The 24632-nt window shown below is 38.7% G+C and overlaps 1 protein-coding gene across 9 annotated transcripts in view; it reads right to left on the bottom strand.

The window, feature by feature from the left end:
* Positions 1–24632, bottom strand: part of NCOA2 (nuclear receptor coactivator 2) — a 190019-nt gene that overhangs the window by 85514 nt on the left and 79873 nt on the right. The window contains exon 4 of one of the 9 annotated variants that reach the window (XM_055706227.1): positions 6682–6779. The exons of 7 other annotated variants lie outside the window; for them this stretch is intronic. The gene's annotated coding sequence lies outside the window, so the exon portion shown is untranslated. Of the gene's footprint in view, positions 1–2427; positions 2447–6681; positions 6780–24632 lie in introns of those variants that run through there. One more of the 9 variants, XM_055706235.1, reaches the window with a different exon arrangement.

Genomic DNA, 24632 nt, shown 5'->3' with positions numbered 1-24632 from the left:
GCCTGCAAGCATTTTCACTGGAAAACAAGGAGTCCAAATTCCCACAGAAGATGTTTATTTCATCTAGAACTTTTCTTATAATTCACGATTAATAACATTACTTATGAGACTAGTTTAGAAGTCTACTATTACAAATCTATGGTGATTTAAAGTAAAACTTTGTGAACAGCGTAGCTGACAAACGAAGCAAATTAACAACACTGAAAAGGATAATATTACAGGAAACTTTGTATTTAAATAGCTTTCATTTCCAGTTGATGGTACTTCTGGAACAGCGAGTTAAGCATATTTTAACTCCCACTGAATCCTCTCTGCCAATCTCAGTTTCAAAACTATTATTTGTCCACTTAAATTCCCACGCCAACTTTCCCCCCTAAGAAACCACCAAAAAGCAAGGGGAAAACCAGACCAGAGAGAGGGGAAGAGTGAAACAATTGCTCTCACAAGTGTAAGGCACCTGGAAAAACTAAAATCAGGAACATTTTCTAATCTCATATATATAGCTGATAGAAATGTATACATTACTTACAATACCAGTAAGCTTACACATGTCAGTGTGATTTTCAAGATGCTATCTTAGCAGTGAGAAAAATATGACTTATCACAATAGACAAAGGCATTTACGCATCTCTGTGTCACGAACATGCTTACATTAGGATTTAATTCCAGTTAAATGCCTGTCAAATACCAGTCTGTTTACTTTAGATAAAACATATCCCATTAATAAAAAACTCAGGCAACTGGGTTCCATAAGGGTAAAAAGTAAAAAGCAGAGGATGAGACAGAGAGAACAGCACCATGTTTCTGTAGCAAATGTATAAAGTAAGGAATACATACAAGTTCCATGGAACTTACACACAGAGATATCAAACCTGTCATAGTTGAATCTGAGTTCCATCATTTATCAGTCTCAGTTTCAGTGACTTTATGCAGCTAGAGGGGTGCTGGTCCTCGTGGTCATTAGGATTAATTTAGCATCTCTACACACTCAGGTGCAATGTGATGTGCAACCCAAATCTGCACTGGAGCCTCAGCAAGAGATGCTTATGTTGCATACCACCTTTCACAGCTCTAACCTGGTCATCAAAATAATGTTACTGCAGTCCTGGAATAGATACTGTTACTTAAACCACATGATCTTACTGATTTTTTTGCTGCAGTTCAGTTCTACGTGTCTTCTCTGGTACTTAATCAAAACTGAACTCACGTTTCTGATTTTCACGTAGCTGCAGCACTAAGGAGGTTTATTTTTCTCTTCTACCCAACCACCTATTACTAGGAAGCACGTTGAAACTTCAGGCTGCTCTTTCAAATGCCAAGCACTGAATTAAAACTCTGATTTGCAGGAAGTGTACCTAAACATTATGTAAAGCATTTCTACACATCTTGACATTGTTATCATGGCAAATGAATAACCTACTCCACACATACTTACAAGATATATTTCCTTCTAAAACACTGAGATGCTCACATAAGCACGCATTTAGTTTAACAGTGTATAACAATAAAGTTTCAATTTAAGACTCTAGAATTCAAGCTTTTTTGTTCCAGAAGGCTGCAAGTTAACAGCAGACCAAAGTGAAACGTATCTATATTCAAGTTAAATAAATGTTAGTACTCAGCTCCACAAATGGCCACAGGCATTGTAATGTTAACAGCTGGACATGAGGTGAATTTGATTTCAAGGTGACATCCTCTGTCAGTCAGGAACGTGGCTGGTGACCACACAGGGTTCAGAACCCTGCACCACTTCTTGGAAAAGTCATCCTCTACAGTATGGTGCCTGGCTTATCCACCCTCTGTGCCTCTCAAGTGCATTTAGCACATCTGCCCTGGAAAACTCAGCATCATCCTCAGCCTAAGGTGGCTTGCCTCAGCCGTGGTCCCAGAGGGTGCCTTGATGACAAGGATGTGGTCCTGAACGTTATGGGAGAGATCTGATGGGGTTTGGCCCCTATTCCTATCCTGCATTTGTGTGAGCAGGTAGTTCCCCTCAGCACATGCTTCCTGCTGATACTGGTACCCATACCAGTATCATCCATTTATAGTGAAGCAGCAGTGTAGGAGTTGGGAAGTAGAAAACATTTAATTATTCTTTTCTTATTAAAGTTTGAAGAACCACCAATTTAGTACATGCTTTTTGAGAGAATACAGCTATATGCATAAAAGATTATACCTGTATCATCTCCCGACATGCAGAATTAGTTTTGTACTTAATACAGATGTATGTTAGATGTATGTAAAACTCTTGGCAAAGCCATCGAGAGTACTAACTACACACACTGTTACTAAGCCCATAAATCAAAGCTAATACAATAAATTACATCAGAGCCACACATAAGCGTCTTGCAAACACTTTCAAAGTACAATTAACTTGATAAAAATTAAGCGCCCACAGTAGCCTGTACACCCTAATCAAATAGATACCTAATACATCTGTGAGTTTAAAAACTGATCTGTGAACCCACTTCAAATTTCATGTTGGTCTTCATTCTATTTGCTTTAGTAAAATGCTGCAACCAACAATAACAAAAGAAGATGCAGATTTAATTATCATTTTACAGCATTTAAAAGGAAAACACAACTCATAAAAATCTTGTTGCTCTAGCTGGTCAGCTGCCAAGGAACAAAACCTTGTGGAAACAAGCTTTGTCCTCACAAGTGTGTGTGTATATATATATATACACATATACGCACATATATAAATCTATGAATACAGACTATGACCAAATAAAACATACATAGGAATGGCTGTATGAGTCAAATGAAAGAGACGTTTAGTCAGTGACTAGTCTGTCATGGAAGCTAAGAGCAGATGCCTTAGGAAAAAGTGCAACGCAGCTGCAGAGTGTTCCTTCCCCCTGATACCTCCTCTCTCTGTCCCTGACAATCAGTGGTTCAAACTTAGCTGTGGTGTTGCTGTCCCTCCTCCTCCCTCTGAGCCTATCTTCAGTTGTACCTAATTCCTTCTTAAATCCATATATACCTTTGGCCTCCACAACACTTACAGGCAACACCCTATAAGCTTTACCGCAGCTCCCTTAACAGCAGGAGTGACATTCTGTAAAAAATTGATGAGTTTTAAGGGGATGTTATGACTCAACTGAAATAAATCAGAATTTTATCACTGACTTCACTGAAGCTTGGATTTTCCTTCTAGCCTACTAGGGGAAGATGTCAAATTGTTATTTCTCTCTTTTGTAGGACATAAATCACTCCATGGGCCTGATGCAACATGTTTGTATCCTGCAGCCCAAGGAAAAAAGGTTACTGTACTATCAAAGCTGAACGTTCATTATCAACCACTTCATCCTCTTTATAAAAATAAGCTGAAATTAATTTGTGTTAATAATGAAACCATTTCTGGTAAAGAACAACCACAAGTCCTAAGAAAGAATTAGCATATATTCCAAGTATGTTTAATTTTGGAATATAATGAAATACAATTACTAAAGAGGGGAAGAAACACCTACTACATTCATAGGAGTTGACCAGAAGCCTGCAATACACTGTCCCAAAATAAAAAATACAGACATTTAAAACCAGTTGGATTGAACACCTGGAAAAACTTGAGGAAAAGTAACAAAGATAATTTTATTACCAGGCAGTTCTAGGGGAAGTTTCTTCAGGAGAATTTTGTGTTAGATGGTTGCTCAATCACAGCCTGTGCTATCGGGAATGGAAAATTTGAGCACTACAGTATCCCGATGAAGTCTGTTTGGGGACAGCGTCCCCAGACAAAATGAAATGGGAACAGCAAAGAGGAGATTTGGGCACAACACACACTGCAAATTAAGCACCTTTCTCATAAATCTTTGGTTTGATTCTTCATTTAGGATCTTCATCAAATTCCCGTGATCTTCCTTACACTCTGTATCCTCACCTCCCAGCCAGCCCTTCCCAATCCCTCGCTGTACAACTCCAGCTACCAGAGAAACTACCAGCAGGGTCAGCCACAGACTCCTGGGTACCGAGAGCAGCCCACTTCTGAAGGACATAGGTTTTCAAATCTTACCCTTTGCCCTCAGAGGCTAAAGCTTTACCTGCTAATGATAATTTTTAGTCCAATTCAGGCATCCTTCTAGGCCTGAACATAAGTGAGTAAAAGCTAAGGAGGAATGTAGGCAGTAAAATGATTCCATCAGGATTTCCTCACAGGTACAGTGATTATCAACTTACAGTCTTCTCATTTACTCAGCTCAGACAGCTTGGCTCACAGACCCCAGTCCTCAGTCCTTAACTCAGCTTTCTTACCACTCTTATGGGTCTATTCTATAGTGGTGCACTAACAAATTTATTCAATTTATTAATTAAGTAGATTCTGAGTATCAAGGTTGTTCTCACACATTTCCTCATTTTTTTGCCTGTCACTAGTCTAAGCAAATAAATAAAATGGTACTGCAAAATCTAACCAGCCAGTTGACTTCGTAATGACATGTTATTAAATATCATGCTGAGAACTCTGGAGTGAAATGAAATATTTCAGAGTACTCCTCTAGCTCAGACTTTCCAAGAAGGGTTTTTTCCTTACAACATGGTATATTTTGCAATGCAGTCATGTCTTCCTTGCACAGAAAATTTACCTTATAGAGATGATTACAAAAAAACCCCAACAAACCAACAACCCCCCCCCCAAAAACAAACAAACCAAACACCTAAAGAAAAAAACTAAAGAAAAAAGAAAGCAACACTTTTTCAACATTACCAGTAATCTTGTTGACTACAGTAGCACACAAAATTTTAAAGAGCAGGCAAACAAAATTACTCTAGTCAAAGATTATCGCTTCAAGTTTTATATATGCTACGTAACATACTTTTGTAAGAAACTGCTTATGGGTCATGGTTTAACGCTATCCCAGCTGAAACCAGGACATTATGAAAAGAAAACACCCCAGCCTGAGTTTTGCGAGAACACAGAGCCACCTGAAGAACACAGTCTACACAAAAAGTTGATTTTGTTTGAATTTTCCCCTTAACACATCCTAAAAGGCATTAGGCAAATCAAAATAACTGTACCAGCAGCAAAAATCTATTTTTCTACCAAACGTAGGTGCCAGCATTTCAGTAAGCACTACTTGGCCCCCACTATCTTGTTAGATCTTCTGTAATGAAATAAAGGAAGAAAACACAAGAAGCAGAGAGGAAGTTTCATTGTTCTTGTGGCTTCGACATTTGGTGTGGCGAACATGACAGGCTCTCAAGCCTCTACTGAACGGCACCGCCTGCCCCAGGCCTCTCTATCAAAACGTAGGTATATTGCAATTAAAATAATCAAACCAAGACAAAAGAGAACAAGCAAATAAATAGCACTAACTTGTTTATGTTTCTGGCTCTGCCCTCACAGTATGAAATAAAGTCTCTTCAAACACATACTACATTAATTTGAAAAACAATAATATTTTCCTTCCCCCCTCCTATCTCAAAGTAGCATGAGTTTTTCAAAGTCCTACATAAAATAAACTAAGGCATTTCCTGTATGTATTTAGTTAATTATTAAATGGATTCTAAGCATGATAGTCACCACCACTATTTCAATATGAAACTGGGAAAACACACTTTTAGCGAACTGCCAGTGCACTGCAGTAATGACTGGGTATATACATCTTCGCAATCCTGCCCTTAACTTCAGAGACAAAATTCTAGAGAAGCGATGATCAGCACTCCTATGCAAATCCAAACACTTCATTTTATCTTCTTCTTGTTGTTGTTGTCTGGGATTAGTATTATTGCTGTGAGATAAAGAGCAATGCTGGGCTTAATGCTGTGTATGACACGAAAATAAAGCCAACAAGCCTGACATAACTTCCCGAGCAGGGGAGACGGCATACCATCTTCACCTACCACAAGTAACTATCTATAACCTTTTTCAGGTGTTATTATTATTTAATCTCCAATATTAAATGTTGCCCTCCCAAGGTTAAAAGAAAGGTAAATACTGCCAAGATATTTAATGACATCAGCATGCATAACCATGAGATAAATACAAGGTCTGCAGATTAAATGAATGTCATTATGTTTACAGAATCACATACTTGTAAAGAAAACTGTTAAGATTAGAGAACAGAAAAAGTTATATAACAACTACAAATGTTTCAGTGTGTTTTGTCTGCTTGAGCTCTTGGTCAGAAAGAGAAAGCTTTATTACAAAAATGTCTCAGTCTGACTTACTCTGGACTTTTTCATGTGCATAGAAATTACCAAATATTGAATAGTAATTACTGCAATGAAAAAGACACTCTCAGGCTCCACCTCATCTTGACAGTGGGAAAATATAGATAGGTTTGTGTATTATTCTGGATGCCAGAAAACTTGCTTACAAAAATATTTCCTGTGCACTAAGATATATTTAGCCTCATAAACCCATAAAACGGTCACAGGCAGCCACAAGTACACCTGTAGACATTAAAAAAAAAGGGGGGGGGGGGAACAGCTACAGAAACTGGAGAATCAAATTTGTATTACTTCTTTGTATTCACTATTTAGAAACATTATCTTTACAGTCTCATGCTCAGAGAAAAACCAGCTCTTCCCCCCAACTCCCCCAAACCAACACTCCCCTTGCCCTCCCCAATCACACACATACCCCCCAGTAACAGCCAGACACCTACAATGCATACATGGGAGCACACATATGTGCAAAGAGAGTCCTAACAATGAAGTCACAGCACTTCAGAAACACACCTTGTTGTCTTCCAGCCTTTGCAGTTGAAGGCAGATCTCACTAGTTTTCCTGCGTCTTCAGATCAAGATGTAGATACATTCCTCATCCATCACACTGGCTTTTTATTAAAAACAGGAGGGGGGGGGGGGGAGAAGGAAAAAATAATAATAATAAAAGACACAAATACCAGTAAATTTACAGCCTTAAAAATATCAGCTCTCCATTCTCCCAAACCAGTGTTATGTCTTGATGTAAACCAAAGCACATGCTGAGTGAGGACGTGCGCACACAGCAGCTTATCATCTCTGTCATCTGCTTCTAATGACAGCTGACAAACTGGCCACGCTAATCCTTCCCTAACTGCTGATCAGAGAGATCCCCCTTTGACAATCCAGCATGGTGGAGTACTCGAAAATTCCTCCTGCTTCTGTTCTGTTGCTGCTCTAAAAAGCAGTTTCCTTTTCATTGAGATAATAGCCTTTTCTGCAGTCACGTGGTGCCCAGGCTACATTAGCAGAGCTTGATGATAATAGACAGAGTAACTCCCCTCCCTCCCTTCTGCTGATTTTAAGGGTACGACTCCGGGAGAAACCCAAACCCTGCACACTTGAAATCATTTTGCATCTTCCTCTATCGAAAAGCAAACTGCACTGTCGGCGGAAAAGAGGAATACATGTGCTCCCTCTACTTGCACCAAAACTAATTATGAATACAATTTTAGGCACTGCCTTCGTTGGGGTACACACACTGGTCATAAACATGTCACATGAGACTAAACTAAATATTAAACATTCTTAATACTGAATATCTGGCATGCTAGCATTCTCTTTTTCCCCTAGAGTACTTTAATTTTTTGCCTGTAATTTTAATTCTACTGCAATAAATATTCTTCTCTCAGCAACATCCTATGGTTGAACTCCTCCCAGCACCCAACTCTCGCGCAAATAACAAATGATTTGCACTACAACCTCCAGTCCGAGTGCCTTTTTTTTTTTTTTTTTTACCCTGACAAACACCTGAACCATTTTTTAAATACAGTGCTCAGTGGGGAAACCTAGCTAAGCTTCAGCTTCAGTTCCCATCCCTCCTGAGTGCCAAGCCCTGGACAGGTTTGCACCTCACTGTTCAGAAGGTGTTTCTTGCTTGTAAAAGGCAAAGTATACGTGCAAACACACTGCTCTGTCCTGCCTTCACTGAAGTACTTCACAGACTGAAAGCAGAACAAACCTTTCCTCTTCTACGCTGGCACACCGTTTCCCTGTTACTGTGGCACACGGCATAAAGGCATCCAGCTGATTCCCCCTGGACCTGTCCACCTCTGAGAGCACAGGTGGGCATGGACCAGCCTAGACTTTCACCTGATATTCCAGTGCTGGCGTTTGCAAACTGTTTCACCACGCTGTGGATGAAGCATCTCACAGTGATTTTCAAGCCCACAGAACAACTTTTGCAGCATTGTTTCTACTCTTTTCCAGTCTAATCAGGATACAGAATTATCTCCTTTTCTTCTTCTACTTCCATCTTTTCCCACTGCACTGGATCATTCTCCTTAAAGACAACACTGATCATAAACTTACAGTTTCTCCCAAAATTGAAGAGGTTAGTGTTAGAGACAGTGGCTGTACTTACAGAAAAATAAAGTGGAAATTGTGAATAGTGGCTATCCTGTACACTCCATCTTTCCCGACACTACCCTGTCACCCCTTCTGTTTACTCCTCTCCTTAGGGGCAGCCTTACTCAGGAAAGTGGCCCTTCCCAAGGCTCTGGGAGATCCCTGCTCCAAGGCTAGCAGATCAAAGCTGAGGCACAACCTTACTGTGGCTGAGGAGCTGGAAATGGAACGGGAATGAGGCCCCTCCTGCAGCAGCACGAATCCTCTTTTCTACTCTTTCCTTTTCCAGGCTTTAGAGAGAATCTGCAAGAAAGATCCTCAGTCCAGGAGGAAATAATCTGGTTCCATAAGAAGGCTATATAATACAGTATATTCAGCAGAAAAACACATAAACATACAGACTAAATGGAGTAATTTTTTTTGCCAGTTCTTTCTAAGTATGTCCTTCCATCTCAAAGCGCCACACTACACAGGGTAAGCAAAATGAACATTATTTGGAGCAACATATAACTTTAAGCCTTATAGACCAAGAACTGCTTTGTGATCTTAACTTTCTTTTATTAAAACAAATTGTCACTTGCATTTGCCATATTAATCCCTTAGCTGAAGGAAGGTGCATAATGCATAATGTTTAAATTGGAAAATGATACAAATGTGGGAAAAACTATGAAGATTACAAAAAATCTCTGGTATTCAAAAAAATGTATTAATAGACAAGCACCAGAAGGAAAACGAACTTTCACAAGAACACATACACAAAATACTTCACTTATGAAGTACAAATCTAAGGAAAACATAAAAAACAAGAGCATACCAGTCAGATACCATAGTGAGAACTGTACTGTTGATATTTACAGGAATCATAAGATAGGAAATTCAAAGGCATCACAATATGGTGAGCACAAACACAATGATCACAGTGTTACGGAAAGAATTACGCATAAATAAAAAGGAGATAACAGAAACGGGTTGTTGTAGCAATAAAATGTGAAGACTGAAAGGAGTAAAAGTATACAGATATTGTTAAAAAGATTGCTTAGTGAAGAACAGAGTACATATAAAGTGAATGGAGAAGAGGGAATATACCACTGCAGTACACAGACTGATTCTAGACAGAAAGGAAAGAAGAAATGAGTGAAAAAATATTTCTGTTAGAAAACACCAGTCTGAACATAAATAAGAACATGCCACAGCAAGAGAGGAAAGGCTCTTCAGTTTTATCAGGCAGTGAATACATGCTTCCAGTGGAAACTACAGAATTGTTGCTTCCTTTTAAATAAGAATTTCACAGAAATCATACACATAATTTGGGGATGAGCAGGTGACCTTTAAAACCAATACTGGCACTACAGATTTTTTCATATTAGGATAAGACATCTTGCACAGCAAAAGAGGGTTATCTCAATTTTCTCGAAGACATATATTTCATTAATACTTCATTTTGTTTGCCTAGCCACAGGTGGCCTTGCAGTAGACACAAGGAAACACTTCACTAAAATGTTTACAGTTTATGTTTTAATGTGATCAAATAATCAAAACTGATAAACAGAATACTGCTTTCAGCGTACATGTATTACAGTTCTCTTGAGTTTGCGTTTTCTTTTTCTTCCTTTATTTTCTCTTAAGAAAGAGCGAATTTGGCAAAGATGAGGACAGACTACAACGCAGTCTGGTGGTGTTTGCCCTTCTTCATAACATACCTACACCTGAGGCAAGGACTGGTAAAGCAATCCCAAAACATCTTTTCAGTCTTTTTAATCCCAAAACATGAGTTTTTAGTCCTTTCTCTCACCCTCTCTACCATATCCAGGAGGATCCAATTCCACCTTCATAATATCCCTGCAATCCTCTCAGTTGGGAGTACCCAAAGGGGTACCATAATTGCCAGCTCTAGTGACGGCCCTAGTTTACACTGCAGAATAGTGGGACACTTCAACAAGTGTTTGAAAGATTACAAAGCTGACTTGCTGGGCTTAATTCAAGGCAAGAGGCCACTGACTCTTAGGAAAGCTGACTAGGCAGCATTAAGTACCGCTTGCGAGGAGGACTGGAAGGGCAAAGCCTTGCACTGGCACCAAGACAGACAAACAGAAATTACTAAGACTTACTGCCAAGAAACACAACAAGGATATTACTGCTCAGGTCAGGAACAAAGACAGTACAATGATTTTTTTCATGTGTTACATTTCAGTAAAGCAGAAAGAAGCATACAGTTTTCCAGTATTAGGTGAATTTTTAAAATCTGAACACTAACAAAACATTAGTGTTTTCACATCAAAACTAGAAACCTGTTGATGTGTATGTCAACGGTATCAACATTTCACCAGTTCAGGAACTCCTAATTCACCACTACTTGAAAACTAAGTAAATTTTTCTTTTTCCTTGTACCAGATGAGGAAAAATAAATACATAACTACAGGTTTTCTGCCTTTTGCATCTTGTCTTGAGGGACACAAGAATCATATCAAACGTACTGCCAGTGAAAGTTGGAGCGCTTGGCATTTCTCACAGTCAGTTTCCGTATCAGCAGTATACATCAGTATACATAACAACAGCGCTAAGCACCTTGCAACTTCTGACCCTGTGAAGGCAATGAAAAGACATTCCCTGCTCTCTCAACCTCTCAGGTATTACCGTTGACTTCTCTTTGTAGTATGAAAATGTCCGTGCTTCTTGAACACAGTTTATCATGGCTCTCGTAACTTCGTAAGTATGTACCCAGCGACCCACTCAGACTACTCTGTGTGCAAGTTTCTGCATTATCTAACTGGAGAATCCAATACTGCAGTATGTGCTATATATAGCAAGTAAGTTCTGTATGGGCATGTCCGCTAGTAACTGTGCTCTTTTTTTGTTTTGTTTTGTTTTAAATCTCTACTGCTTTACTCCATTGCCTTTAATTAAGAAGGCAAGAGAGAAGAAAGAGGGGTTCTTTTGGTGCATTCTGGAAATGGTCAGCTCTTTCTCCTCTTACGGACTAAAAAAAGGGTCAGGTCAGATTCCCCAGAGTCGCCACCTCAGGGTGCTGGCTCGTGCTCTCTATAGGTTACACACAATAAGAAGCTCTGTTGGAGATGGTCCTCAGCCCACAGACAGACAAGTTCAAGAGAGAGGGTTGCTTCCAACTGCACTGATGGCACATGAGAGGAACTCAGCACAGGAAGCTGAGCAAGCAAAGAAAACCAGAACCAGAATGGAGATACTACAGCACAGAAATAAATATTGTATTAACAGGATACATTACATAAATGTAATAATATCTAGTGCTACCATCCATTTTTTACAGAATGTAGCTAAATTATGAAGAGTCCAGGGTTTTTTCTTTAAAAAGAAATGACTTTTAGCTCTACAGAATGTGCCTTTTAGTGAATGTATTTTCTAAAAAATCAGCTCAAACTCTTTTATTTCACCTCATCCCAGAACAGAAGTACTTACATGGGAAAAGACTTCTGATAATAAAAGGTTCCCAAAATTTGCAGACCAACAGCTGGCAAGATTCAATGGCTGAGATTTAAATCAGACAAAAGTCAGACTAGAAAATGTTTATTATTAGTAGTGGAATAAAATCATACTAATTCATCCAAGGATAAGGCAGGTTTTCTTTCATGTAGTCTCAGCTAGAAACAAATATATTTCCTAAATGACATCATATGACTCAACCAGGGTAGAGGATTAAGGAAGAAATCATTTGGTGAAATTTCATGGTCTCTGATAACCAGGCAAGGCAGCACAGTGTAACACTCCATCTGGCCATAACAGCAACGCTGTGTGAACTCAGCAAGATTTGATACATTGCATGTGGTTTTCCTTGAAACAGAAAGTTGCTGTTGTGTTTAATGCAAGTGGGACCTCTACCTTTAGTTCAGAATACAGCAAATTACCATACCTGGTGACAAATACGCAGGTCTTTGCACCTAGACCTCTTCTTATGTCTCATCTATGTTCAGTAGCAGTCTTCTAACTGCTAGCGGCTTGCAGACATTGAGGCACATTTGAAAAGCCAACTCCTGTGAGCAGCAAGGAGGAAACAGGCAGAGACTATATCTTGCAGACACTGAACTTCTGGGCTTTCACATTCCTCCAAGAAATCTCACTGAAGAAGGGAGATGCTACCAATCACAACTAGCTTCCCATGGGAGAAACTGGAACGTAAGGACAGTTGCTTTTCACAAATTTGAGAATAAATTAAGCAGCTAATTTAATGCTTCATCATCTGCTCTAGCCAAATCATACAAGGACTTCAAATAGCACAAAGTCAGCGTGAATGCTGAACTTCGGTAAGCAGCAGTAAATACAGAGGACTGACTAAACCACTAGGAATTAAGTGCGCAGTAAAGCAGGGTCATGCCTCAAATTTCCGTATTATTAAACATCCTGAATATCAGTGGATGATACAAGGTACAGAAGAGAAACTAAAGAAAGTTAGCTTCTCTATTAAGAGTTTTAAAGTGTTCTGGTGATAATTTCTACCAGTATCAGACAGAATCATCAAAAAACCCATTTCACTGAGCCCAAGCACAAATGCTCCTGAAAACTACAAGGGCTGTCAGAGATAACACTATTTGATGAGAAAACCAAGAGCCAGAGACTGCAGCCTACCAAGTAAAATAAAAGTGAAAGGAAAAGTACCAACAGATGGAATTAATTTGATTTACAATAAAATAATTAAATACTCTGGTATGAAATAATTATCAACTTTAGGACAACTGGTCTGTGCTCCTTTTTATAATGAGGTTGATGCAACAAAAGTGAGATTTAACTGAAGTAGTGTGAAAATTCAAGAACTTCAAATTTTACTTGGTAAGAGTAAAAGATTAAAAAAACTACCTTGTGCTAATACAAAAGCAATCACTGAATGTAGGGTATTGAGAAATATTTAAAACAATGACAGTTATGTGTTCAACAGAAACCAGACTTGTTCACTTCTCGTCCAACAAAAGTGCAGGTTTGCTACTAGTGCCAGTAATAACAAATGGCAGCTCTAAAACATGGAAGACAATACTCATTTCACCTAAATAAAGAAACAGCATAATGTAGGTATGCAGGTAATTATTTGCAGGAGAAACAAGACATAACACTCTAACAGAAACCTAATTCTGAGCAGAAATGCTACACAATCTCAAATAACCCCAATGTGGTTAGTGTTGAATATTTAAGTCTATGATAAGAGAGGAAACATGTCTGAACTTGGGTCTACTGCTAACTCTTGAAAGAAAAGTTCAACACACTGAATTCCAAAACAGAAATCTATATCTCAACTTCAGTTTGTTCTGGGTTTTCCCTAAAATGAACTGCAAAGTAGGTGCGTATGTAAGACTGAAGAGAAAGGCTCAGAAACTGCATACAGCTCAATCATTTTAACCTGAAATATTTAGAACATACAGCAAAACCTGTCCCATCCTGAGAACTCCTACACACACATACTAAGGTTATATTGTACACCAGTATGAAGTCAGTCAGATGTAAACTTTGAAAATCGATGGCAGACACGTTGCAACTGCTACCAACTGCAAATAGCAGGGCAGACAGTGTAAAATTAGTGGTTCGTACCATGTTTACACATTTTAAAATTTCCACAAAAGCAATCTAAAAAGCATTACCTTACTCTTAACAAAAATATCAACAATATGGATGGCACAGTCCGTTTTCTTAGAGACTGCACTTAAGCATGTTGTACTGAAGCACAAGATGATACAAGGTCAGTTAATGGGGAGAAAAGTCAAGTTTGGGAGAATACATGGCTATTTCACTGCTTTGCTTTTGGCAAAGATACTCTGGTTTTTTATCTTTCAAACACGTGGTTGTCATGACTCTCTCATCTTGAAACTGCAGTACCTCACAGTTCACAGGACTATTTCTTAAAACCCTTAGCAAATCATCCTTAATATGAGATTTACGAGTTATTTAGATTTTTACAGATTGCCTGTCCCCAGGTTCTAAGGAACCCACATTTTCTAAGCTTCAAGTTAATAACATAATAATAAATAACATTGCATAAGCCCTTTACCATGAGTGAAGAGGGTATCCTTCTCAGAAGAGATCACCTAAGTCCTTTCTTATTAACTGTCCTTTCTCCTGTGCGATTTCTTCCCCAAAACTACAGAGACAACAGGCAGGGCATGCAACACATGAAGACAAAAGGCCTCGCAGAGAACATTTTGCTGGCAGTTTTAACAGCAGTACAGCAAAAGACAGGGATGATCTGTGAAATAATCTGGACGTAAAGTCATATATGACTGACAAAACACAGAAATTCAACCACAAGTCAACAGACAACCAAAGCAACTGTGAGAGAACTGATGTGCTCTGTGCTTCCAAACTATACGTTTGCCTAAGAAGCAGGATGCCCCGCAGGGCAGCCTTCAACACCCAGTGCACAGCCACTGCACTGTCCGAGGGCAATACAGCCAGCCTTACTTGCTGAGCAATGTCTAAAGACCGTGTTCTACATCATACGTTTGTATCAACTGATTTAAAATTGACGTTGCGGTGCTAATTTTGACCACGTAGAGTCCTGGACATTGGAAGGTTGATTTTCTCTTTATAGTGTGTGATGAGAGTTGTGCGTTCAGGATGCCGTTTTTTGGAACATCTACACAAACACTCTGATAGCCACTCTGATTTTGGAAATTGCTTCTAACTTAGCTCAGCAGAGCCAAGGCTCAGGGAGTCATTTGTTCTCCCAGACAACAGCCTAACATGGGTGGATGCAATATAATTTAAGTGAACTGGGGCCATTAATTAATATTAAAGGAAAATGTGCTCTCAAACTGGTGTGATTCTCTTGATAAGCATTTTTGACACTGCATGTGCTTGCTAATGTTACTGTTCCAAGAAAGTTAAGGTATTAGGAGACAGCTGACAGATTTATTTTTTTCCTTGAAAGGCCTCTGAAAAAAACCAAACTTTTTCATTTTTTTAATCTTACACGGGAGTGGATACAACATACAGTGATAACCATCCAGAAACGTACGCCCTTCCAGATCAGTAGGCTAAGATCTCTAAAGTAAAAGAAGATTTAAAAAACATGGAAATAAGTCAATAAAGAATGGTAAATCTATGTCCCTATTAGCAAAGACAGATGCAATTTATTACATTATACACTGTCTGAAGACTTTGGATTTAACACAATTCTGAATATGCTAGCTGTACATACTATATATAGGCATATACTAGTTGGCAGTGAGGAAGGGTATACGTGAGAACAGTTTTTGAGAGGAGCAACAGCAGAGAGCCCCCAGTGGAAATAATGAGTGATGTGCTGGGAATTAAGTACCAGGGTCAATTAAAATGCCTTGATTTTAGAAAACCAGGCATCATGGGATTACAGCTCCTGGCTGCAATGGTGTTCTCTACTAAAGCAGGGTTTTAAAAAAAACTTCAGTGGTAGCAATATTATTTTATGAGTTTATGTATTTCATAATACAAGGGGAATACACAGCAAAGGGAGTACTGAGACGGGTACACCCCTGACACTAACATTTTTATTTGCATTGGAGAATACTGAGAAGGATAAGGAGAAAGAAAAGACAGTGATAAAAGTACTTGTTTAGGTTTTAGGTACTTCGGAAGCTTCCATGGCACAGGATCCCTGAAATCTTTAATACATTACACTCCCTTAGTATCTATGCTACATGTAAATTTATACAGATGAATTACCTTTATTAATATATAGCCTGCAGTACCTCAGCCACACTCACAGTCAGAGCAGTGGGCAGATAAGAAAAATCAGACTAGCAAAGTCCTCAGAGTCTACAGCTGTGAAGAGGGCTAGATGAAAGTATCAAATAAATACAAAGAACAAGCAAAATGATGCCTAAAGCATAATGGAAAAGAACCAAGGGGGAAGGCAACATGAAGGGAAATATTTCCAAGCAGATGGCTCCTTTTAACCAAACAATTTACCACGGCCTAAAAGTACAGTCTTCTAAACCAGCTACATTAAGACATGTAGAAGTAATTTTTCTTCAAACAATTTTCTCAAAAATCTTACTTGGGCATAGGACTGCTTCCCTCCTCCATCACAATTTTCTCGTAACATCTCCCCAGTCTTCCCAACTGGATGTGACTTCAGCTGTAAAACTGCACTTCCTCCAATAGCGCAGTACAGAATTAAAGTTATCCAGGAGTCTGGCATCCCCAGGGGAGTTTTAAAATCTGAGCAAGAACCCCTCTATTGTCAGTACTAGAAAGTCTGGGCCTATCCCCAATAGTTAAAAACTATTTTGGATTTAGCTGGATACAGTTCTGACCTAATGTTTGGACTTGGATTAAAGGCCAAGCACTTTAACTTTATAATAATGTCATGCACCGCAGTGTTCGATAATTTAAGTGTGCTCTGATGAAGACCATTCCTTAAACTCTTTTAGAGGCCAAAACTGATATAGAGAAACCCAATTATTAAAGTAGCAGATCTCATCAGAAACTGGTATACCAATTCTTCAGAACCCGTGCTAGCTGCCTACTGATTTCCAAGTACAGTTGAAGATGTTCACATTGAAGTGTAAAGCCCTAACTGGCTTGCAACATGCCTGTTCTTGCTTTTTGTATGTTTCATATCTTTAGCTACCTATATATATGTATAGATAGCTTATCTTGAATAACACATACCTAAATTAATAAAATAAACAATATAAATAGTAAGCAGAGAACGTGACTTTTTTCCTCCTTCTATACTTAGATGTATAGAATCAAACCCTAGGGAACACACTAAAAGAAAAATCAGTTTCTTTCAAAGCATACTGCTGGCATGTCAAATAGTAGGAAATGGATAATGGCTATGAGTATTAGCAATTACCTGGAAGTTAAAGTGACCTGCTACTCTGTAGTAACCCTACTACAATTGCGATGCCATGAAATTCTAATACCTTTATTTCAAAAGCCAGTCTTCCCCCAACTCTGACTATTCTTTCTAATCTTCTCATATTAACTCTTTATTTTTAAAAAGTTTATTATTTTGAAAACTGCATTTGCACTTGTCAGGGGAAGATGGGTATTAACACTTGAAACCAATTCACTGGAGGTACCAAAGTTTCAATATTATCACATACTCATACACATGAAGACTGTATGAGGTTTCATGCAACGAATACTTCTTCTCTAAGTAGAGCTCTGAAGGTATGACTTCTGTTCTCAGAGGAATAAGGAACAGACAGGATTTCTACAGCCCTACAGTCTGCATGCTGTGCATGTCATGTAGCAATAAATAATTCATATTTTGACCTTATGGGATACCTTTTACTCATGGATTTCAAAGAGCTTTTGCAAAGGTGGAGATATGTTTTATTATCTACAGTTTATAGATCTCAGGATGAACAGAGACATAGAATGACCTATTCAAGGTCAGTCAGTAAACCAGGTGTATTTAAGAGTGTAATACCAGGCATGCTGCCTTTTTAACTCAGGTTGCAAGTTACAGTGACACTATGGAAACAGTCAAATACCGCCTTGAACACCAGCGATACCCATGAGAAAGCACAATGAATGTTAGCTCTTTTACAAATATAGAAGTCTAAACATATTCATGCAGGAAAAGGAAAAAAAATTGCTAACTCTACTAGGACAGTACAGAAATGCTCCAGAATAATTTTGTGCAAACACCCTGGAAAGGGCACTAGCTCCACGGGCAGAGCTGTCAGGATCTGCTGAACAGGGATCAAAAAAGCTGTCTTCTTCCACACTCAGAATTTCTTGGAGACTATCAGCAGACTGAACCTGAAGAAAGCAGTAGTATACTACGATATGAATTACACAGAGAGGTACTTCAGCAGATTATTTTTTTATATTGATTTTAAGACACCTTGTGAATAGTCCAACCAGAAAATAATTAATTTTAGAAAGATTGATTCTACTTACGGCAACTTTACCAGAAGAATGTATACTACTAGGACTTAAGTTATGTAAAACAGAATGAGCCACAGGAAAAATTCTAGGAAATCTAAGATACTCTCTTATATTTTCATGAGCTAGAGTGGTGTTTTCCCTTGTGTTAATACCACACTTTAACTTCTGAAAAGTACTTCAAATAAAAAACAAATGTGCAAAAAGCTTTGGATAGACAACCGTTTAATTGCAACCCCAAACTGATACATTAATATAAGAATATTTATGAGAACGTACCATGGTGGGAAGATAGTTTATTTGTTAGTTAACACCACAGCAATAATGCTTTCAATTAAATACTTAATCTTGCGAACTCTCTGAACTGTCTTACCTAACGTTAAGTCCAAATGTCTTTGACTGTAAAGATTATGTGCAAATGCTTTCTTGGAGTAAGATCAGAACGTTCTTTACTTTTTAGGATGGAATCCTTGTGTTGTCTTAGACTGCTGAGGACTTAGAAGCATATAACATGCATAAATTATCTGTTCAGCTGCCCTCTGAAGTACAGCAGTAGTAGGACCCAAGGTCCTTATGTGTTAGCCAAGAAAGAAAACAAAGAAATAAGCCTTGGGTTGTTTCTTTGTTTTGCTTGTGTTTGTTTCTTTTTCTTTTTCCCCAAAGAACGAATGTACTATAATCTGCCACAGAGGGAGCTTACTCTGTTCAAATAACATGATGTTTAAACAAACCAAAGATTTATATTTTACAGGGGGGAGGAAATTATCACCACTGGCTTATAGCAATTGGTAGTAAAACATTATTTCATAAAAGGTCAGCACTTCAAAGCTAGATTTAACTAACACCATCATTGGAATGTTTCCTTAACAGAAAACAAGCTTTTAAAAAGAAAAAAACAAACACAACCTACACACGCACCTTATTCTGCATGTACTAACCAAAGTATCAGTGTGAAAAACCCCAACCCCCTGATTTTTGTCTATGTGATCAGAATGAAATGGAGTTAAAAGACATACAGCATGCACTAAGTAGTAACAGATTTCCCAGAATTTTCCTGGGATTAATTAAAAGGGAATAATTTTAAATCCTTCTCTTCTTCCCAAGCCTCTCCAAGCTGAATTTACTCCATTTAGGTAACACGCAAAGTAGGCAGGGAGGCATGTGCTATTTTCCCATCAAGTCACCCACAGCAAAGCAATCTAGTTAAATAAGAGAATTTTTTAAATTTTCAAAATATCAAATCATTCCGAAGACCAAACGAAATATATTACTCTGCACAAATGGAGTCCTTCAGATAGTAAAACAAAATGTGCATACGTCATAAGAAAATTCCTGTGCAGGACTTACAAGAAGCTGTCAAAAAGTCTTGATATTTATGCCCAACTGCAAAAATAGTTCAATGTAATGAAGAGAAAAGTAATGCTTCTTGGTGGATTCAGTTTCTGATTCCCCTATGTTGATGTGTGAACAGGAATATCAGCATGGAGGACTGGGATGAACACAAGCCCCCACGTGAAAGGGGATGGACAATCCTCATTACCCCACACAGCACGTGCTTCACCACAACTTGCCCCATACCTTCCCCATATTTAAGTGTCTTATTTCTTTTTGCACTACTACTTTCACCACCTGTGCTTAAGCACAAATTATTATAAGCTTATGGGGAGGGTTGGTGCTCAGTGTCAATCAGCTTTCACTAAGCTGCACCGGACCCATGCTCCTGCTGTGCCTGGGATTGACTGTCAGGAGGTCAAAACCATCCCCTGAGCCAACGGGGCCAGGGAGCCTCCCAAAATCACATCCCTGCCTCCCTCTCTTCTGCTAAAGGCAGGCAGCAACCTAAATTCCCACATGCATGGAAAACAAATGTGTCTTGGTTTTTGGTTTTTTTGGGGTTTTGGTGGTTTGGTTTTCGGGGTTTTTTTTGTTTGTTTTTTTTTTTTTTTTCCGGGATGGGGGGTGGTGGTGGGGTTAAGGTGTTTGTTATGCCACATTATGTTGTGCAAAGCTAGCGATCTCCACAGCTTAGGTGGGGAGTTGTCTAAAGAGAGTATCTCTCTCAGAAGATCACACACCTCGGGGATGGGGATCTTTAGAGTTCCTAACTCATTTACAAATGGAGAGCGCCAAATTCAACTCTTTCTTATAATAAATGTTTCACCTTTATTTTGATGCTTCATGTATTAAAAACACGGTCTGAACTTGCACCTTGTCTGCTCTTCCACTAGCAACCTAAATTTATCAGGCAAAACAGTTCTCTTTGCTAGATCTGTTGGGAAAATTACTACTTTTATCCTCCAGTCAGACAGCGCGTAGCTTGGTGAGCAGCATGCAAATAACTACGTGTTATACTACATACTAATGTAATCTATGCATTAATTTATTTGTAATGATTACACAATGGTTTAATGACAAGTTAAAATCTTCTCCATATCCAGAATATTCCTGTGACAGTAATTCACTTGCAGTAACCTACATATTACTGGCACAGAAGTGATGGTGCCCTCTTGCCACGCTTATTTCAATCCCGAGACAGACCAGGGAAGCACTGGCACGAGTAAATACTGACACAGGTGAAAAATGCTTCCATACAGGACAAAAGGAAAAACTCCACCAGTTTTGGAAAGCTGCCTTCTGGGAGCAGAAAAAGCTCGCCACACTTTACTTGTATCTGTATGCAAGATGTAGTGTAAGAAATGATAGCTTTTGTAAGTTATTCTTTCAGAGCACATACAAAGGAACGCTAAATTAGGTATTTAGATAAAACTGAAAGGAAACGAAGCTTACACATATTGCACACAGGCATTTCACCTACTTACCAAAGGATAGATAAGAATGTTTTGTGCAACTCATAATGGAAACCTTCATACTTAGCTTTGAGTGACACTAGGAAGAGTCATTTTAACTACTTTATTTCCAGTAACGATTAGGAAACATGAGCATTTCTGTTAAACTGTGGCAAGAAATAATGATCAGAATCAGAAGAATATGCAAGCACTATGAAGCATGTGTCACTGGCTAAAGGTTTACTATATCCCTCAGTTTGGTTGATGTGTTTGTTTTAAAGAAGCACACAGGGTATTTATTAAGTAGCTGTAATTGTTGAAGATCTTTCAGTTACTGGAATACAATACTAGTTAGTATTATTTACAAAATAGCTGTGAAAAGTACAGGTCCTTCATTTAGATTTCTATTTTAATCAGTGAAATTATGGGAATAATCCCATGATATTTCAAGAATGTTTCAATAATAACATTCAGCAAAAACATTTTTATATTTTTTTGTATTTCAAAAAGCACATAACCAGGTAAAATCACTTTCTCATGTATGAAACTCATCTCTTTAATTCATTTTCCTTTCTACTCCATATATTCAGAATATTTTTTCTCTACAGAGCTGGTTTCTGTTTTCGCATCTCCCAAGTACCACAAATCCAGAATACCTCTATGAAGTTGGTACTTAGGAGGCAGAACAAAGGGAGTAACTGCCCCTATTTTCAGGCGGAATAGCTGTCATGCAAACAGCCCTAATTCATACAGGTCATTAACACAACAGACAACCACCTCACCTTGAAGAATTCTGCTACTACCTTTAGATTAAGATTACTCAATGACATTTTAAGGAGGTCTGTTGGGTAACTCTGCCAACCCACCGCCTCTGGCAGAGGCCAGCTGTAACCCCCACAGCTCAGCCCTGGCAGGGAGCGCAGGGCTCATGAGCCTCCTCTGAAGAGCTGGGGCTTCAACAGGTCCAGGCAAATTTCAAGTGCAGCTCAGACCTGGAATATGAAGCCTGCTCATCAGTAAAAGAGATGAATGCAGAAGCGGTATTTTTAAATTACTTAGTTTGTTCTCATGGTGGGTTTGTTTGTTTGCTTGCTTTTTGGTGTGTGTGTCTGCGTGTGAGGGGTCAGAAAACTGTAGAAGGACTTAGTCTATCACAGTGTATGTTGTTTAGCATTTGAGAAGAACAGCTTTCATTTCACTATAATTTAACAACCAGTAAAGTTCCAAAATCTTGTGTGACCAGATCAAACTTATGTGGTAGCAGTCACTGAGCCGTTTAAGCACCTTAAAGCTTTCATCAGCAGCTCTTTGCTGCAGGTACAGACACGGCTAAAATGAAGACAATTTGTCTCCAAAAAGAAATGGAATTAAACCCAGCAGTCTATGTACAGTACAAGCTTCAGCATGATTTAAAAAGAAAAAAAGCCAACCACCCACCCTTTATTTTATCAGTATTTGAAAATTCTCCCTTCCTCCAAACAGCATTTTTCAGTATTTTATTTAGCTTATTAACATATGCTTGCAATTTCTACTCTTCGTAGAAGTCATTCTGGAAAACCAAAGGAAAATTTTTGTGAACCACAGATATAATAAAATAACCCCCTCCACGAAATGGTCTAAAAGCTTGGATTGCTTCTGTTCCACCTCCCCACATCTGGCACACGCATCAGATTACAGGCCAGAAGGCAAAGCGAAGAGACGGAAAGGGAGATAGTGGCTGGATCACAACTAGAAGGAAGCATGCCTTCTGTAATTCAGACATCTTTCCCAAATGCCAGTACGTCAAAGCGTGATAAATAAAACCAAACATGGGAGAAGTCCACACGTGCACACACAGACACACAAACACCTGACAGGCAGTGAATTACATGAAATATGCTCGGATGACTTCAGAACTATCACTCTGTGCCAAAAGTGCAACTGGGCTTTTGATTTTGTTAACTGACAAAGTTCACATCATTAGAAATCATTCATTTCTAATTCACACTACTCTTTCACTTCTACTTTGTCAAGTATTTCGTAAGTACAAACAAAATGAAAGCCACTGATTTGTCTAAATGCCACAATACTGTCAAAAAACAGTTTATCAATTGGTCTTTTTGCTGTTTAAATTTTGCAAACTTAAAACTCAACCAGGAAGATGTATGCATCTACACTAGAATGTAAGGAGCTGGTTGGGAGCGTTGTTTCTCAGACCTCTTTCTGAAGCCACATTCTCCTCATCCCTTCAACCCCACATCAGCAACAGAACAGCATAAAACTTCCACTGAGTCGGTCAAGCCTAGCAATAAATCCACTGCAGTCTGAATTATCAGAATTATTCAGACCGTTCAAATGATTTTTTTGTTCAAAATGGACTTGGCACGCTGGTCAGGAACTCGTCGAGTCACACACGAGCAACAAAAGTGGAATTCTTCTTGCTAACCTAATTGATGGTCCTGCAAAAACAAAACACGCAACTGCATATTCAAAACTTTCAAAGACGCACTGTATTACAGTTACGAAGTGCCTTCCCCTCTGCGCCTGGTGTAATATGATCGTAATTGCTGTGAAAGGGCGAGAGACCGACTATATGTTAAATCCTGCCATCTGTAGGTGCTTTACACAGTTCCATTTGCTGCTGCCGGGTCAAAAGTTTACCCTATTTCACTTGTTCATAACCAATCACACAAGCCTCTGCTATGTGTAATCTTTGACCCACTCTCAAAGCAATTTTTGTATTATACAGTCAGATAATTACACTGAAAAAACCCACACATTTTATTAAGAATACACTTCTTGTTGGCTAGCTTAATAATTATTATTATTTCCATATTGACTACGCATACTGTACCAACCTTGTTCTTCCCAGTTAACTCCCTTGGAGTACAACCATAGTGACATGAATTCTCCCCACAAAATGTTCCAGCATTTCTGGCTAGCTGCAATCCAGAACCACGTGCAAAACAGGGCTGGAAAGCATTCATGGTACCCGTTGTTTTAAAAGTAGGGGGAAGCAACTGCTAAGTTTGACCTAACAGGTAGAGAAGATGCTATGCAAACATTTAAATTAATGTTCACAGTGAAAACAAAAACTGTCTCTGAAAATTAAGATTGTAAAAAGAATATCCCTGCATATTTACTTTAAAAATTAAACATGCAAAAATATATCGCACGGAAACATTTTTGCTGCTGCTGCTGCTATTATTATCATCATCATCTAAGGAATGAGCAGTCCCAAGAACAACAGAATTAATTAAGCATCATCTCCCACAAATTTACACCTCCTGATTGGTTGACTTTGGTGTCTAGAAAGGTGAAAACTTTGAATGAAGCTTTTCCCACAGTTGGGACACTGTTTAAAGTCTATCTTTTCCCATCACTAGGATTCACAGCAACTAAGATGATTATTTCACTCTGTAACCTTTCCCTCTGTCAGGGCACCTTTAGGTGATCCCACCTATATTCAGCTACTTATTTTCACAAAACTTGTGGGATGTGAATTTTGAGGCCTCCACCGTGCCAAAAAATGTGCTCAAAATCATGAACAGGTTCAAAAGCTACTGAGGGGAGATGAAGCGATGCGTGTGCATGTACACAAATGCACAGCGTGACCTCATGAACCTTGTTTCTATAGGAAATGAGGCTAAAAATAAAGGAGAATATTTGACCTCATAATTTCACAAAAAGCTAATTTAGATGGACCAGACTAAACAGCTGCATTTAGGCAAGCGTGTCCTGTCTCCAAGGTTA

This window comes from Falco cherrug, chromosome 3 (genome assembly GCF_023634085.1).
Source record: "Falco cherrug isolate bFalChe1 chromosome 3, bFalChe1.pri, whole genome shotgun sequence".
In the NCBI taxonomy this organism is placed as follows: Eukaryota; Metazoa; Chordata; class Aves; order Falconiformes; family Falconidae; genus Falco; species Falco cherrug.
The sequence above is the reverse complement of the archived record's forward strand: the minus strand, read 5'-3'. Positions and strand labels throughout refer to the sequence as shown.